This window comes from Nyctereutes procyonoides, unplaced genomic scaffold, assembly GCF_905146905.1.
Source record: "Nyctereutes procyonoides isolate TBG_1078 unplaced genomic scaffold, NYPRO_anot_genome, whole genome shotgun sequence".
Taxonomy (NCBI): Eukaryota; Metazoa; Chordata; class Mammalia; order Carnivora; family Canidae; genus Nyctereutes; species Nyctereutes procyonoides.
In genome coordinates this window covers 26,883,023-26,900,912 of record NW_026575134.1, presented here as the reverse complement: position 1 = coordinate 26,900,912, position 17,890 = coordinate 26,883,023, and positions in this window count along the sequence as shown.

The window sequence follows — 17,890 nt, the reverse complement described above, 5'->3', positions numbered from 1 at the left end:
GTCTAATAAAAATGTCAACTTTAATAAATTCTCGATTCCTCCCCCAAAACATGCCCTCTCCCTCCAGCCCCCCAGTATTGGCAAATGGGACACAGTCACCCACTGCTTTAGCTAAAAAAGTCTGAATCATTCTTTTTAAGGTAAAGAAAAAAAATATTATTAGCTTTACCTTCAAAATATCTCCCAAATCTCACTACCTCTTATTATCTTCATCTCTACCAAGCCACACTATCATCATCTCCCACCTGGACAACATTAAGCTTGGCCTTTCTGTTCCTATTGCTTCCCTGCATTTTATTCTCCGCATGGAGCCAGAGAGTTTGCATCTATTTTCTGTTTAAAACATCCATTGCCTTCCTACGTCACTTAGAATAAAATTCAAAACCACTACCATTGGCAACTCCCTTTACACCTGCTTTCTTACCACCCTCTTTCTCTCTTGCTTTGCTCTATTGACTCTGACGTCTTGCTATTCTCCACACATACTAAATGTATGCCGTCCCTTGCACTAGAATGTAAGATCTATAGAGACAGCATTCGCTATTTTGTCCACTCTGCGATCTTTAGCATCTCTGTCTGGAGCATAAAAGTTCACAATAAATATCTGTTGAAGGAAGGAGATGAGGAAGGGAAATGGAAGGAGGGAGGGAAGAAGGAAGGAAGGAAGGAAGGAAGGAAGGAAGGAAGGAAGGAAGGAAGGAAGGAAGGAAAGGAAGGGGCAGAGAAGGGAGTACAGGTAGACAGCCAAGAAGGCCCCTTGTGCTAGTTCTAGAAGCCCTCAGAAGGTCCTGAATTTGGAGCACAAGAGAAAGGGAACCTATTACAAGGGACTGAGGATGGAATCAAGTAGAGGAGCCAGGCCTCATGGGCATCAAGAAGATCTCTGGGTTTTATACCAAGCACAGTGGGAAGCTGAGAAAGCCTTTTCAATACAAACGTAAGTGAGGTCCCTTGAGTCTGTGGTCATGCACACAGATGACTTTAACTTCCCTCCTTTATTTTTATTTATTTATTTTTCCTGCCACGGACAGTCTTGGTTTTCCTGGCTACTTGAATTTCTTCCTAACAGTCAAGCTGACTATGGTTACCACGTCTCCAAACAGAAATAGCTGATTCAGGGGACACATACATGACCGACCTGAACGGCACCAAAGGATGCATTTGCCAGAATGATTCACTGAACAGACAGAGGCATAGTAGAGCCGATTCCTGCAGTAGGGAGGGCCGTGGATTTAAGGAGCAGAAGGACTGGAGATCCCAGCTCAAGCGAGGTGACATCAGTCACAAAACCTAGTCTTTCCAAACTTCAGCGTCCTCATCTCTAAAATAGGAATGATTACACCCACATCTCAACTTGCCACGACTAGTAAGTGAAATAGGACACAGAAAGGTCCTGGAACACAGTGGGTCTTTATTTTCCGACGGCAAGGGAAGGATAAGGAAGAGGGGCCTTAGTCACTGAGTACCTGCTTAAGGGACTCACATGACTTTGGCGTGCTACTGCTTGGCGAACGTCTCCCACTGGCAAGTCATGGACAGACAGACAGAGATGCCACCTCCTCATAAACAGTGGAGGGGTACGGATATCCAAAAACAAAGCAAAGAACTTAGATTTCGTGACCTGTGGTGCTGGGACCCCCACCCCCCGCCCACCCAGAGAGGTTAATAGGAACCTACTAGGTAAGGAAACGGAATTGTTTGTCTTTAAGGATGGGAGGACCCGCATACTAGTCTGTTGGATTCCCATAAGGATTTCTACAGTGTTCAAGTAACACACCAAGCCGCATCTTCAGTGGCAAAAGGCTTCTTTACATGGAGCCAAGTGGTTAGTGTTTCTTTAGGGGTACGAGGGAGTAGCATTAAAATTTGCAGTGATCATGGTATCTCCCCTGCCGATGAATGGATAAAGAAGATGTGGTTTATGTATACAATGGAATATTCCTCAGCCATTAGAAACAACAAATACCCACCATTTGCTTCAACGTGGATGGAACTGGAGGGTATTATGCTGAGTGAAGTAAGTCAATCGGAGAAGGACAAACAGTGTATGTTCTCACTCATTTGGGGAATATGAATAATAGTGAAGGGGAATATAAGGGAAGGGAGAAGAAATGTGTGGGAGATATCAGAAAGGGACACAGAACATAAAGACTTCTAACTCTGGGAAATGAACTAGGGGTGGTGGAAGGGGAGGAGGGCGGGGGGTGGGGGTGAATGGGTGATGGGCACGGAGGGGGACACTTGACGGGATGAGCACTGGGTGTTATTCTGTATGTTGGTAAATTGAACACCAATAAAAATTAATTTATAAAAAAAAAATAAAATCATTCTCTTAATTTCATCATCAAAAAAAAAAAAATTTGCAGTGGCCACATTTTCAAAGGGAAGGTGCAAAATACTGTTCTACAGCTTTAAGGGGAGCTTAAACAAGCCCATTTAGGGGGGGGCTTTGCGCAAAATTTCCAGAGCTTTCATATTCATTTTCTTAACAAGCATTAAAATGAACGTGTAAAATCTGGTCACGACGGCTTCAGAAATAATGAAAAATGGTTCCATTGCACAGATACAAGTATTTATTGGACAGAACTAAATGTCTTTCAAGATTATCAGGTGTTGCCAGTGTTTATGCCCAGATGTAATCATTCTGTTTTCATCACCTGTTGCTTTTTAATTTCCTTTCTCATTGAAAATCCTATTGCTGCACAGACAATAACACCACTGTCTATATGTATATATACCAACTGTGCGGGAGCTTTGGTGCTGGGACAAGATGTGCCAAAATAATAAAGCAAAACAGATTATGCCTTCCAAAGAGCTGTTTGCAAATACTGAAGAAGATGTGCTATCAGAGGCTATGTTTACACAATAGAAATCCTAAAAAAAAAATGTCATACATTTTCTAAAATTTATTTGAGGATCTCTCAAGGATAAATTAAATTCTCTAATAAAATCCTCGTTATAGTTGAGCTTTCCATAGATTACTTTAAATAAATATGTGACTGCAGAGGAATATAGACTTAAAGAAACCCAGGTTTTATTTATTTATTTTTTTTAACCCAGGTTTTAGATTCAAGATGTTACAACACAAATCTGCTATGTGGCAGTGAGCTAATTGGTTATTTTCCACAAGCTCCAGGTTCCTCATTTGGAGAAGGAGTAGCAAATTCTTGCTCCTAGGTTTGCTATGAATATAACATGAGAACACTTAGGTAAAAGCTCTGGGTGCACTGTAAATTAGAGTATAAAATATTATTATGGTAGATTATACAAATATATATATATATATATATATGGTATTATATATATATAATACCAATAATAACATCTGTGCAGAAAACCAGTGGGTATTTTGAGTCCCTCCTCTTCTTGAAAATTAATTTATCCGTAATTGTTTTCTAGAGCTCACACCAATAAGTTTTAGTCCTATTAGGGACAGATGATGGATCTTCAGCTTACCCCAAAATAGCCTGAGACAAGGCCAGGCCCAAAATTTGTATGGGAAAATCCAGCTGCACATTACCATAGAGAGCTTCATATTACTTAGAGATCAAAGATCTGAACAGTTTGAAAATAAAAATCAAGACCTTTTCACCTCCACCCCAGGAAAATGGACTAATAAGCCATGGAATAATGTAACCTCTCATCCCTTCCAGAGCATTCTGGTGCTGGAAAAGCAATGAATAGAAAAGACTTTGAGGCGTTGGGGGTCTCCCCTGGAGGAAAGCATCACACCGGGACCTGTGATCCAACCCTGATTTTAATAGGGTAACTTCAGTCTAAGGATAAAAGATTTAGTGAGGGGAAGACATATTATCTGAGCTGACTTTTAACCCCTTGGTAAAGGCACAATATTAAATGCCATGCCCACAGAATGTCTTTGGTATTCCTATTCACCAAGTAATAGGTACCTTGTCTTCAAAAAAAAAAGGTACCAAATTGTCAAAAAAGCTTTTCCTGACCTCCTCCATCTCCAGCCCATCCTGGTTTATGTTTTTTTTTTGCTATTAATCTGTCTCCCATCTCCACCAGACTACTAGCTCACGGAGGGCACCGGCCACAGGTTGAATCTGTTCAATTCCCATTGTTACCGCAGGGCCTATTATCCTGCCTGGCAAATATAAAGCATTCAGTAAAATGCTGGAAGAATTAACAGCTGATAGGGATCTGTTGGAAAGAAGTACCAGACTTGAGGTCCTTCGACGTGCAATTTTACTACGTCTTTGATCGGAGCAGCCCAGGATGCTGTTAGGTAGATACACATTCCTATCGCAAACAATACAAAATGAGAAAACAAGACTACTGTTGCCCTCTTAGAATGGGACTCAGACATCATAGATCAGATTCTCAGATGTCAAAAATTCAGTCAGAGAGCTCAAGCAGTTATTGCCTTAACTTTGTTGTTTTTGATGTACCTTTTCCCTAAAGTGATAACAAGTAATAGCTCTCTAAATGAGAAGGTCTGTAGAAAGGGTATTAAAAATATCATCACTGTCAGAGTTCAGGGAAAGAAAGATAACATTTGCTTATGCCAAAAAAAAAATGTATGGATGGGTGTAGAGATGGATAAATGAGAATAGTGCCAATAGAAAAAAAACTATAATAAATATAGATGATATACACATGAACTTACATTTACATACACACGTGTATGTAGACGCACATACACAGATGGATGTATACACAATGCCTAATAGTCTATGTAAAATTTATATATAGAATAATATAAAATATATTCAAATATAAATGATGAAGATACAATATTTTCATACTACATATACGTCTTACATGTAAAATGATACGTACACACACATGCACCCATGCACACAAAGACATGGAACAGTATCTGGTCTTAAGTAGGATGACCTAATATTTAGTGGGAAAGCTTAGCATTTAACTTGACTGTATGAAATGAACATTTTCAATGGTATCAAGATGGTATTTGTGATCAGGGGAGCAAGAGATGTTTGCATATATGATACGCAGTGTAGTGTAAATTATTCCTCCTTATGGTGTCCTCAAAAGAGGAAGACACAGGGAAAAAGGCAAAGGAATCACTATATCGTTAGCTACGTTATCCTTTGCAGCACTTCTTTTTTAATTTAAATTTAAATTTAAATTTTAATTTTTTTTTTTTTGCAGCACATTTTGGTTGGTGCGACTGGAGTCCAGGCCTAGGGCTCTTGCCCTTCCCTCTGTGTCCACACACAGATCTCGGTAGATTGTAGCAGTCAAGGTGAACAGAAATAAGGAATGAGAAAGAAAGCTGCCCAGGCTTATTTCAAACTTTGACTAATGCAGTCAGCTGTGTGTGACTGGAATGAAGAGAGAAATGACTAGGTCCGGTTCCAGTTCTTTTTTTATTACTTTTGTAGCTGTGGTGAAAAATGATAGACAGAGAACCCCACGTATAAGTTGTGCACATGCAAGAAAAGACAGATATCGCCCCACATGTAGGGTGGCTACAAGCTCTGCTACACCTGAGACAATCCCAAGGCAAACTGTTGGCCCCGCAAAATTTTTAATGATGCTTCTTTCCTTTTTAAAGGTGTCCTGGTTTAGGTGGTAACTCCAGAGATACTCTCTTCCCAGGTCATCTTAATACTCAAGACACGTGCATGTGAGAGGAGAAAGAGCACAGAAGATTTTAACCTAGACAACCATCCTTCTGGCAGCAAATGTGTTAGAGATTCGACTAGACTATAAATTCTTCTTGGGATGGGTAACAAAGGGGAGAGAGGAATGTTTAATAACCTTCAACTCCTTTGTACATTTAAAATTTTAAAATTCCATTAAAAGTTTGCTCACTTCAGATACAGTACTTTCTCCTGCCATAGCCTCCTTTTCTACCCGTTTTTAGTGTATGAATAAGCAACTGTTTTTCATCAATCCTCGGCCATAGTGGAAAAGCTAATAGCTATACTAATGGCAATCCTTATTCATTTCCCACCATGTGCCAGTCAGAGATAGATTACGTGCATCCAACTCCTTGATTTTCTTAGTGAGAATAAGGAGGCGAGAGGATCAGAAGAGAAAGTGGAAGAAGTTGACCATGGAAGCAAGAGGTTGGGATGACACGAAGACAGGATCATGAGCCAAGGAATGCAGGTGGCTTACAGAAGCTAGAAAAGGCAAGGAAACATTCCCCACAGAGACTCCAGAAAGGAATCAACCCTGCCAACACTTTAGCTCGATGAATCTGACTTTGGACTTCTGGCCTCTAGAATTTTAAGAAAATAAATTTGCAAAACTGAAAATTTTTAAGGGTTTTTTTTTTCTATATAATTACCATAGGAGTTATAAGAAAACTTACAGGATCATAAACCACTCGTGATTACAGTGGGCTGACTTGGATGCTCCAGAATAATCTCTCCATCTCAAAATCCTTCAACTGATCACTTGTGCAAGTCCCATGAGCCACATAAGGCAACACTCACAGGTTCTAGCGAGTAGGATGACGATATCTTTCAATGGTGAATTTATTGAATATTTTTTTTTAGTCTTGTTCAAATACCTTGAACTTTTCTGTTGGGCTGTTTGTCATAATTTGCATCACATATTCTAGAAGCTAGTGTTTTGTCTGTTTCTGCTAAAGGACTGTGTGTCTTTAAAAATTGAGTATTCAGATTTATCGACCCTTTCCTTCATGTTTCATGCTTTTGGTGCATAATTTTATAAATACTTCTATATCGAGGTCAAACAGATGTTCTGTTCTAAATCTTTCTGCAAGTTTTAAGGTTCTGGCTTTTTTGGTTTCGTTCACTTTCCATGCTTTAGTTTCTAATCCATCTGGAATCTATTTTTGGCTTGTAAGTTAAATAAGTACCAATTTACTTATTTTTCTTAAATAGAAAGTCAAATTTTCCAGTATTGCAACCTACCTGTTCACCACTCATTTGCTGTATTACTTCAAATTTCCGCATACGCGTGCTTCTCACCCCAGCTACAATAGACTTCTACTACTGCATCAGCACTGTATTGACTTAATTCACACACATCAGCAATTCTTTTTGGTTGGAGGCACATTCTACATGTCACATCAGATTATTAATTATGTATTTCAAGTCATGTATATGTTTAATAATATTGCTTTCTGTTTTATGAGGTTTCCAAAGACCGTGTGTTTAATCCCTTCTTGTATCTGCCAATCTACCCTTAAATGTCCATTATTTGTTTCTTTATATTCATTTTATCTGATCCTGTTAAGTTCATACATACACATGATTATTTTGATGGTGGATTATTCATTATTTTTGCTCATATAAAACATTGTTCCGGGATCCCTGGGTGGTGCAGCGGTTTGGTGCCTGCCTTTGGCCCAGGGCACGATCCTGGAGACCCGGGATCGAGTCCCACGTCGGGCTCCCAGTGCATGGAGCCTGTTTCTCCTTCTGCCTATGTCTCTGCCTCTCTCTCTCTCTCTCTCTCTCTCTCTCTCTGTGTTTGTGACTATCATAAATAAATAAAAATATAAAAAATAAAATAAAAAAATAAAATAAAACATTGTTCCTTGTGCATAATAAATTTCTCTTAGATTTTTACCTGTTATGTTATTAATATTGCTATAATATTAGTTTTTATTATAATTTTCCTGGCATATTTTTCTCTAGATTTTTATTTTTAATATATTTGGATTACATTGCTTCCATTGTGTTAGTACTAAATTACTCTCATACTATTTTATAGAATTTGTTCTACAAAATTTGTATTATTTCACATTGCCCGGTACATATTGAGTATTTGAACCATGCATGATGAGGGAGGAAATACATGATAATTATGTAGGTGTCTGTTAGTACACAGGAAGAATCAAGTTTGGGTTTGAGACAGATCAGGATATAAGATTATACACCTTTTACCATGTTGAGGCATTAGGTCACTTCAGTTGAATGACTTGTTAGGATGATCTCTTTTTTCTTCACCTTTCCATGGTTTCCCTCCAATTATCAGCAGAGGAAGAAGTGGGCTTTCCTGAACTCAGTAATAGATAGAGAGATAGAACATATATATTATATGTATATAGATATATACCAGTGTAATCACTTCCTAGTTTTATAATTATTCATAAACACTTAAATACTGAGCCTCAGTTCCATCAGTGCTCAAATGGGATCACTCCCATTACATCATGATATCATTTTACATGGAATACCATGCTCAAAATACTTCATAAGGCACAAGGCAGGGGTGTCTGGGTGGCTCAGCTAAGTAAGTGTCCAACTCCTGATTTTGGTTTGGGTCAAGATCTCAGGGTTGTGGGATCCAGGCCCACCTAGAGCTCTGGGCTCAGCAGAGAATCTGCTTGAGCTTCTCTCTCTCCTTTAGCTCCTCCCTCTCCCTATAAAATAAGTACAGTAAGTCTTTAAAAGATAAAAAATATATATAAGGCAAAAGGCATGCAGTTGGTGTTCCCCACAGCACCTCTTTGCATGCTAGACACCAATTAAATGCATGTGAAGTGATGTTGAGCTACTTGGGCTGAAAAACTATTTCCATATTTCTAAAGACACATGACATTTATCTAACATTAGTTACATGAATGTCACAGACCTTCATCCTACTCTGACCTTCTTGCCTGAGAAACAGGTTGAATAAACATAAATCTCTTCAGTCAGATCAAAGATACGATAACAAAATTACAAAGATTTGTTTTTCTTCTCAAATGACAGGGGAAATCTCATAAAGGCATCATTTCTCATTAAAAAAAATGATGCTTAATTAGTTTAGGATCTATCCATCTAGTGCATCACCCACAAATCTCACTTACAAAACCCTACCTTGTTTCCTGTGTCATTCATAGAAATGTCCCTCAGGGAAAACAGAGCCATCAATACATATATAGCATTATTATACGAGGCAGATCACAGATCTCCTTCTCTCTTTTCTTACTCTCTCACTAACATTCAGACACATCAGAAATCCTTGTAAAACTGAGTGTAAAAAATTGTTAAATTTCAATACCAACACAGTAGCCTAAGACTTCAAATTTAAAGAAAATGGATAGAATATGGTTTTGAGCTATTTCCCAGATTATTTATTGAGGCCAACAACTGGCAAAACCACATACTCAGTGCCATATATTCTCAACACTCTAACACCTACGTCTCTTCTGAGAACTAGCTTCCTACCATCTGACACATTCCCAAACACATCCAAGATTCTCATGTGCACACAAAGTGCCAAACTCAAGAGAATTAAATTTGAAACCTGCCACCATTACATACCAGGTAATTCAGCTCATTAAAAGTCTTAGTTACTCATATGTATAATTAGGTTAGGTACCTCTATTTTGCTCATCTCACATCAAGGACTGTCAAAGCATAATTTTCAAAAACATGAAAAACATGCCTCTTATACAAATATATACTGTCAAAGGTTGAAGTAATTAATGGAAGAAACAGCAGGATGGTAAAGTTAGTCCAAAGGAGAATTAGAGAAACTGAGTAAAAACAGGCACTGAAAGAAAGGACACTGGAGTAAGATCACTAGAGCAATAAATCCTTAAGCTGTATAGATATCTTTTACCCCAGAAAAACACATCTCAAAATGTGTAATTTTACGGACTCATGCTTCTAATAAATACTAAATATGATGTCAATCAAATATGCATTCACTTAGAAGTAAATGATTCTTTGGTGGATGATATTCTGGTGTAATTTTGAAAGGACACAGAGTCATCCTTTTCCACATCTTTTTCATATTTTGGATGATATTTCCTAATAGTACAAAGTATTTGTCAAAGTTCTTTAATGTTGTTATGCTCTTTCAAATATTCATGATTATTGTAATAGCTACTACTATCAGCAGCATCATTATTTATTTTGAAGCTCATATGCCCAAAAGTCTTTGTAAATTTATAAATTCTTCTTTTTTTTACTTTTTTTTAAATTTATAACTTCTTCTATTTATTTTTTTTTCTATCGATTGTCCTAAGTGACGCAGATACAGAAATGAGGGGGGAATTTATCAAGGTCTTAAGGAACTTTGAGCCTACAATGGGAAAACTTAAGAAAACAGAGAGTATATTCTCTGAGAATTATGCACATTATAAGGTTACAAAGGGGCTGGCACACTTGTCTAATTCTGCCCAGAGGAGGCAAAAGACTCCACGGATAAACTCTTGCTTTAGATGTGTAACCAGGCAGCCAATGGGCAGGAGCCGGGGACTCTAGCTGGAGAGTTATTCACAGATAATGAAGACTGAAATAACTCATCACCCACACTGGGAGAATTGAAAACAGGTTCTTATAGCTATAGCACAGAAGGTAAGGAGACAGTAATGAGAGAGGAGACTGGCGAGGGGAGATAGGGCCAACTCTCAAAGTCCTCTCTTTCCAGTTCACAGAAGTTGCACACCAAAGGCAATGTTTCCATTATAGGGAAAGAGGACTGAATTAGAGGCCAGATACCTAGATTCTAGAACCTATACAGCCAATGGTTAATGGTGGTTCTTTGACAAATTACTGTCCTTTTCTAGTCTCCATTTTCTATTTGTAAGATGAGGGTCACTGCACAGCATGATGAGCTAACCCCCGAGATGTGATGATGTCTGTAGTAGGCTGAAATCCTTGAGAAGTGGATTTTAAGCACTGCCCACAATATCAAAACCTCTGGAGGGGAGGTAGAGGGAGCAAGAGTTAGTAGAAGGAATAGTTGAGCTCTGGTGCAGGGCCAAGGGAAGTACCGGCCACTTCATGGGATGCACTAGTACTAGAACGGCCTTCCAAAGTAATCCCAAGTTGGGTGGAGCTGGCCAGATCTTTATCCTCTCTCTCACTGAGCCATTATGTATGGGCTAGCCCAAGAAGGGCTATGATGTTGAGCAAGGGGGCTCTACAGGCTAAGCAATCCCTGAACAGCAAGGTGTTGCTTCCCTAGCAATGGAGCCTATTGGCCTACAGCACTCCCAGTAGACAGGGAAAGAAATACTTGGAGGGAGGTGTGGGCGGGCATCACCGTCTGCACCACAAGGTAGCACATGATCAGTCACATTACCTGTCCAGCTCATTCAGATACTACCTTCCCTTCCCTCTCTGAACTCTGCTCTGCCTATTTGAAATTATTTACAGATTCGCAAACTTGCCCTGAAAGCCTATTCTCTATCTCCAGCATCACTACCTTGGCCCACTCACCCCCGTTGTCCTCAAATTAGCCCTCATTTCTTTCCAAATGCCTTCCATGACATTCCTTACTTACGCTCACTATTGGGACATTAGTCATTCATTTTTCATTCATTTGACTTCCCTTCTAAGTGAGGTGCAGATGTTTAGTAGGACTTCCAAGATCTAGAATATAGGGAGCACATATAGTAGATTCTGAATGTACTTTGCTAGAGAAGAAGATAAGTAAGTAGATATGTGAATTTTGGACACAGTAAGTTAGGGTCAGAGTGTGAGTATTTCAACCCAAAGAACTGGGGAAATAGTTCTTGAAAAATTAGAAGATAAAAAAATACCACGAAGAACTTGTATGAGAAAATGCCAGTTTGACACAGGAGTTTGTCTTTATCATGAAAGAATCTGCCATAAAGAGAAGGAGTACAGCTACTGTCACGGATCCCGGGGGGTGGTGGGGGGAGCAAGAAGAGAGAGAGGGAGGGTGCTATGACTCATGATTGTTTTCACAACTTTGCTTCTTAATGTAAGCTTCTACTCTTAAGGTCTGATTTCTTCAACCCCTTGATTATTGGTCACTCTTGGCATCAGAAGTCAAAGAAAAGGAGAAAAAACAACTGCCTTCTTGCACATGCACATCATTCCCTAAGTTATCAGCAGTGGCTTTTAAACCAATACTCTCTGTAAAGCTGTGAAAATGCCTCCATTCCTGGTCCTTCAGGGATTCTGACCACTAAGGTGTGTTTGTGGGATAATGTCTATTGACACTTTATAGAACTTATGTGTCAGTCAAATGCTTTCATGTTTTTAATCTCTTTTGTCATTAAAACAACCAGTGTGGGATCCATTGGTATCCATACTTTTTCAGAAAGTACAAAAGGCTCAGAGAGGGAAAAAAGTTACTGAAGGTAACCCCACAGCAGGGTAAAACTTGGTTCCAAAACCAGCTCTTTAAAGTCCCAACTCAAGTGTTTTCCTATTTTACAATAGCCGGATTGAGAGCTTAATCCCATCATTAGGTATATACTTATTTGATACTTGAAGGCTTTTGGTGCTCCAAGTATTAAAGATAAACATCCCTAGGGGGTTAAATATGTATCTAATGTCTTGAATAAAAGCAGAAAAGGAAAGAGCAATTATCATAGCAGAATGGGTAATGATTTTAAATTGCCATCTTCTATATCTAAAAAATATAAAATACACATCATCATCTCTATTTTAATGATGAAGGAAAAAAAAAAAAAACCTCAGAGGTGTTGAGCTCTGTGCTCCAGGCCCTCAGTTATGGACAAACTATCATTTGAACTTGGTTCTTTCTGGTTCCAAAGCCTCTCATCTTAACGTCATACCCTCTGTCTTATTTTTGCATAACCTCCTTATTTCAGACTCTTGTCCTCCTTCACACTTAGAAATAGCATCAACAAGTTTAAATCTGTCCAAATTGCTCTGGTCTCTTGTGGGAGCCAAAACACAAGTCCACACCTGCCATTCTCAGTGAGATGGCTGGATCCAGAGCTATGCATCATTTAAGATCATTAGTGTAAAATCAATAGCTGCAGGAAATAATTGTAGCGATCCCTGCGACCTTGCCCCCTGTGGTACTTCATCCTTGAAGGTTATTTAATTAAAGTCCAAGCAGGATGGGTTAGCTCTGGAGTGGTGTGTAAGTGGAAGTGACATGACACCAGAGGGAAGCAGCCTTCGCTCCCAGCACAGCAACGTATGGCTCAGGCAGAGAAGATCTCATGATACTTGGAGCCAAAATACGAGATTCTGTGAAAGGACACTGCCTTGCAGGTGGCTAGATCTTCCGTAACTTTACGGGAACGGAGTGGGCAATTGTTATTTAGCAAATATCTATTGGGGCACCTGTTAGAAAGCTGCTGAATGCTACCTGCTCCATCTATAACAAAGCTGAAGATGACATCAACCCCGTTAACTTCCAGGGGTTAATGTGGGTAGAAGCAAGCAACCCGATAACTACATGAGCCAGATGTCTCCTGGTATGGTAGCTCCAAAGGCAGGATAGCTGGGCCTATTTTCCAATTATTTAGATTCTGTAAAATCTGGGGGAAAGGAAGTAAGCTTGAGTTTTTGTCTCATGTTACCTCTTTCTGAATTCAGGTCACAGCCTAAACTTCTACCACAGCATCGCTCCTCCAGGACTGCTGTGGCCCCCGCTTCACCTGACAATGAACCATTCCTTTCCAATGTTTCCACACCGTCATCCACCCTCAAATTTATGCCACTGCCATTTTGTAGTAAGAGGATATTTAAACAATCCGTACCAAGGATGCACTCAGAGCCTCACTTGATTTTTGTTCACAAAGCAGTGAAAACATTTACTCATTATTCATTCATTATTTCAACAAATATTCATTGAGAATCCAGTCGTGTGAAATCAACTACGCGGTCAGTTGTGGTTATTCATACTTAATTATTTGAAAATTATATTAAAACAAAAGTTTTCTTTTTCTTGACACGGTAAATTCTGATTTAGTTTGAGGCATGCAACAGACATTCACAACGTTCTCACTAAGTGCCTTCTAGTGTTAAAATTGTTAGCGATACAACAATAAACGAAGTGGATAAGGCTATTTGCTTTGAGAAAATTGCTTTGAGAAATCCACGTTGGAGAAACATATAACAAACTAAATTTTTTTTAAAGAAAACAAATAAATAATTGTACCTAATAAAAGTTTCTGTGAAAAAAAATCTAATTAAATTAGATGTATTGGGTTAGACAGTACTGGGCTGGGTACTGAAGTTCCTATTGATTGGGCGGCCATGGAGACCACACTATAAAGAAGTTCCAGTTCTTTGATGGGTTAAGTGTTAAAGGCACTAATAACGTGGGTGCTGGCAATCAATGGAGCCCTGGTCGTTCATAGCAAGTGGTAGCAAACAATCATTTAAATTATTCACCTGGAGTTATTTGGAATCAAATGTCTATGAAAGGCAAGACTTTGAGAGAGTTTAAGACAATTCGGTAGAAATAAAAGTAAAAAAATCCATGAAGCTGGTTGGTTACTTGTAAAGGGGCGAGAACAGGTCTAGTTCCCACCTCCAGGTTTTATACTTATTTTCAGAACCAAGAAAGCTTTAATTACTAGAGGGAAGGGTTGGGTAACTTCGGGAATGATGGGCTGAGAACCTCTGCACATCTGTGCCTCCAACAGAAGCAACAAAAATTGTGGGCAAAATGGTCCAAATCAACTTTTTCAGAACTCTGGAAATTAATGAAAGGATTATAATTGTATAAAGAGCATTTATCTAAGAAAAGCTGCTAAACCTCAGCAAAAACAGTGGATGTTTGGGACGTTTTAACTTGTCTTACTCCCACCCCCTCTCCCCATTTCCATGGCAGGGGTCTTACAACCATAGAAGGGGCAGACGGGGCTTGGACCTCCTTAAAAAGTCCCACCTCTGGAGCACTGTTACTGTTTGATGCATCTCAGACCTTCCTGGGAGAGTCCCATTCATATGGCATTATCGTTATTTGACCTGACTTGAAGCTCATTCAATGGGGGAAAAATCCTACCCCCCTGCCATACCGCACAATGTAGAACAGAAGGCAATTCCCAATGGAACAGAAAGCTATGGCTTCATTCTTCATTTACTCCATCTGAGCTGGGCGGTTGGCAGCTGGCTTACCACATCTAATGTGAACCTCAGAAGAACTTACTGGGGTGGGAATTCAAATAGTCAAGAGGTTCCAGAAAGAGAGAGACAGCAGTGCATAGAGAAGTTGTGGTTAAAAGATAGGAACACACCCCTGGCCCATATTTCTTTGAGGTATGGGGTTTGTGACTCAAGACTGCTGCCTGAGGATAATGGCATCCTAAAGCACTGAGGTTTGAACTCAGGGAACATGATGTGGGAGGGAAGGAATGCCAGATTCTGGGAACAAAGAGGAGGCCGGAAGGGAGGTATTCAGGGAGTCTGCTGATGCTCTGTACTGGCCACTTTGGTCTGTGACATGAGAAAGGCAATTTTGAAACCTCTCTGGCAAGTGTGATAAAGGTAGTGGATGTTCTCTAGGAGGGGATCCCGCGTTCCCAGGCTGGAGATACGTATGGGAAAGGTGGATGAGCAGGTGTCTGGGCATTCTTTATCAAGGACTAGAACTGAGATAGGACTGAGCCACGAGATTATGATATTATAATAGGACTGGTGAATTATTCATTAAATGGTAGAAAAAGTATGTGGGTTCAGCAGAGAAAATTGGTAAAACAGTGTTTTGATGAGTAACTGAGTTTTTTTTTTTTTTTAGGGTTTTTTGGTTTGGTTTTGGTTTTTTGAGGTCTGATATCACTGAGACAAAATCTAAGTTAGTCAGTGTGGCCTTTGTGGCTAAATAGCTACTAACACTTTGAATTCTTAACGTTTCTAATATGTTTTTCATAAGAGCTAAGCTATAGATTTGCAATCACCTTGGATCCATTTCAGGTTAGGTCATTAGATGTTGCCAAGGACTTTCTTCTGGGATTTCACTTGACAACAAAATTTATTGTCTCTTCCAACACTAATGAAACGCCACTATATCTATAGACTATCAGTTAGCCAGGCTCAAAATCCAGGTTTAGGAAAATCTGTGATACAGTAATAATATTTCTGTTTTTGTGTTTTGTTTTAGTGGTAAATTTTTCCCCCATTTTTCAATAATGGGAAAAATAATTTTTTCCATCACTAAAAAAATCTACACATTTTTAAAAAAAATCTACACATTTTATAGAAAGAATAACAAATTCAAAGGCCAGAGTATTAAAACCTTACAGTTAGAATCAGATAAAAGTATGTTTCATAATCTCAAGGTTTGTCTTATTGTCTTTACTATGTTCTCAACATCGACTTGCTAAATATAGCATTAAGGCCCCTTATAAATATCATGTAAGTAAATGGATAAGTGAATAAAATGATAAATGAATTATAAATGAATGAGTTAATATTTTGGTGAATTTTGTTCCATCATGCTTTCTGCATAATACTGGTTTTCCTCTTACCTTTAATTTCTTTACATAGTTGCAACTATACTATGTATATACTGTCACTTCATTCACTTACTATTAAGAGAAAATTTAGTATGTGATTGTATACTCTTACAAAATATGAGTGTAAATAGTTATACAATGTTTCACTGAAGGATTGATCATTTTAACTTACCAGTATTCTCTATTCAATCTTTGAGGATGCTTTCTATCATTTCTTATTATAAATAGCATTACCAAGAATATATGTACTCATAACCACGAGTATCATAGCTAATGTCATATGGACTACCTATTGCTCCCTTCAAATATATTCTTCACATCCTACCTACAAAGACCTTGTCCTAAAATTTTCAATGATTTGTTTTTTTTTTTGTTTTTTTTTTTTTTTTTGGTGGAGAAATATTGAAGGCTTAAGATTTTGCCCCGAGGAATATTTTATTTTGTTTGTTTGTGTGTGTGTGTGTGTGTGTGTGTGTGTGTGTGTGTGTTTGGAGGAAAATATTTTACTGTTTTGGCATTATTAACACGTTACACATTGTATTACATAATAATGTTCAGAGGCCATTTACATGATGCTGCCGTAAGGTTGAAATTTGGAAAAATAGCTTTTCCCATATGCCTGGCTGACTTTCAGAGAGAAAATTACTTGACCAGGTGAAAAACAAGGTATAAGGCAGGCATCATTCCAGTTGGCATATTTTATACGTGTATCAGTGTGTTAATCTGCTAAACAAGGAATAGAAGCTGGACACCCCCATGGTCCAGCTAATGTTTAAAAAAAAACTCACTTTGTCCAAAAAATACCTGAAAAAGTCATTATGTAATTCCAGATTTTTACTGTACACAATAACCACTGTCCACTGTAAAGAGACCTCCTTACTGTATGCACGGATCATGTAACACGGAGGCTCTCTAGGCAGCATCTGTTAGTATGACTATTTGATCTTCATCTAAACATTAGTTTGACATCTGAACCCTACATCAAAGGCACAAAACTGCTGAGTTTAAATATGTTGGATTAAAAGCCAGATGCCTTGGTGTTTCGTTCCACTGAAATTACACATAACATTAGCCAATTTTACTTCTATAATTGACTGGCAAATAGAAGTTGTAAGAAAAAGGACTAGAGATTGTGTCATAAATCTAAAGTAAGAGATTTAAAGTAATAAGTCACATGAAAGGGGAGGATGCCAACTGAGAAAGTTGGTTGTGACATAACTTTTCAGATAATTTCTAAAGACTCCTCTGCTCCTCAAATATATAACCCATGCTTTTATTGTACACATTATATGATTTTCTAAAGCCTTTTTCACTTGTCTGTCTCTCTTAGTAGGTGGTGAGCTTCTTCAGGACTATATATATATATATATATATATATATATATATATATATATATTTGGCTATTTCTTCCACCTGCATGACTTAGCCTAAGATCAAAAAGACACTCGATGAATGTAAGCCGATCAAACAAATTTAACACTGATCTATAATAACGGTGTGAGACAGCTTAGAGAAAGAGCAAATGATATTTGGGGGCACAGATATCGGTTTGACGGAAAACTCAGGTGTCGCCTTAAGATGATCAAGTGGAATACAAGTTACGCAGGCAAATTTTCTTAAAAAACAAGGGAACCCTTTTTACTCTCTTATTTTCAAAAACGAGACAAAATCAAATACAGCAACATATATTAATCACAATATTGAGTACAAAATTAAACAGCAACTCAATCATGAAGTACAAAAAAAAATAATAAGATTTTCCTATAATTATTAACCCATCCACGTTAA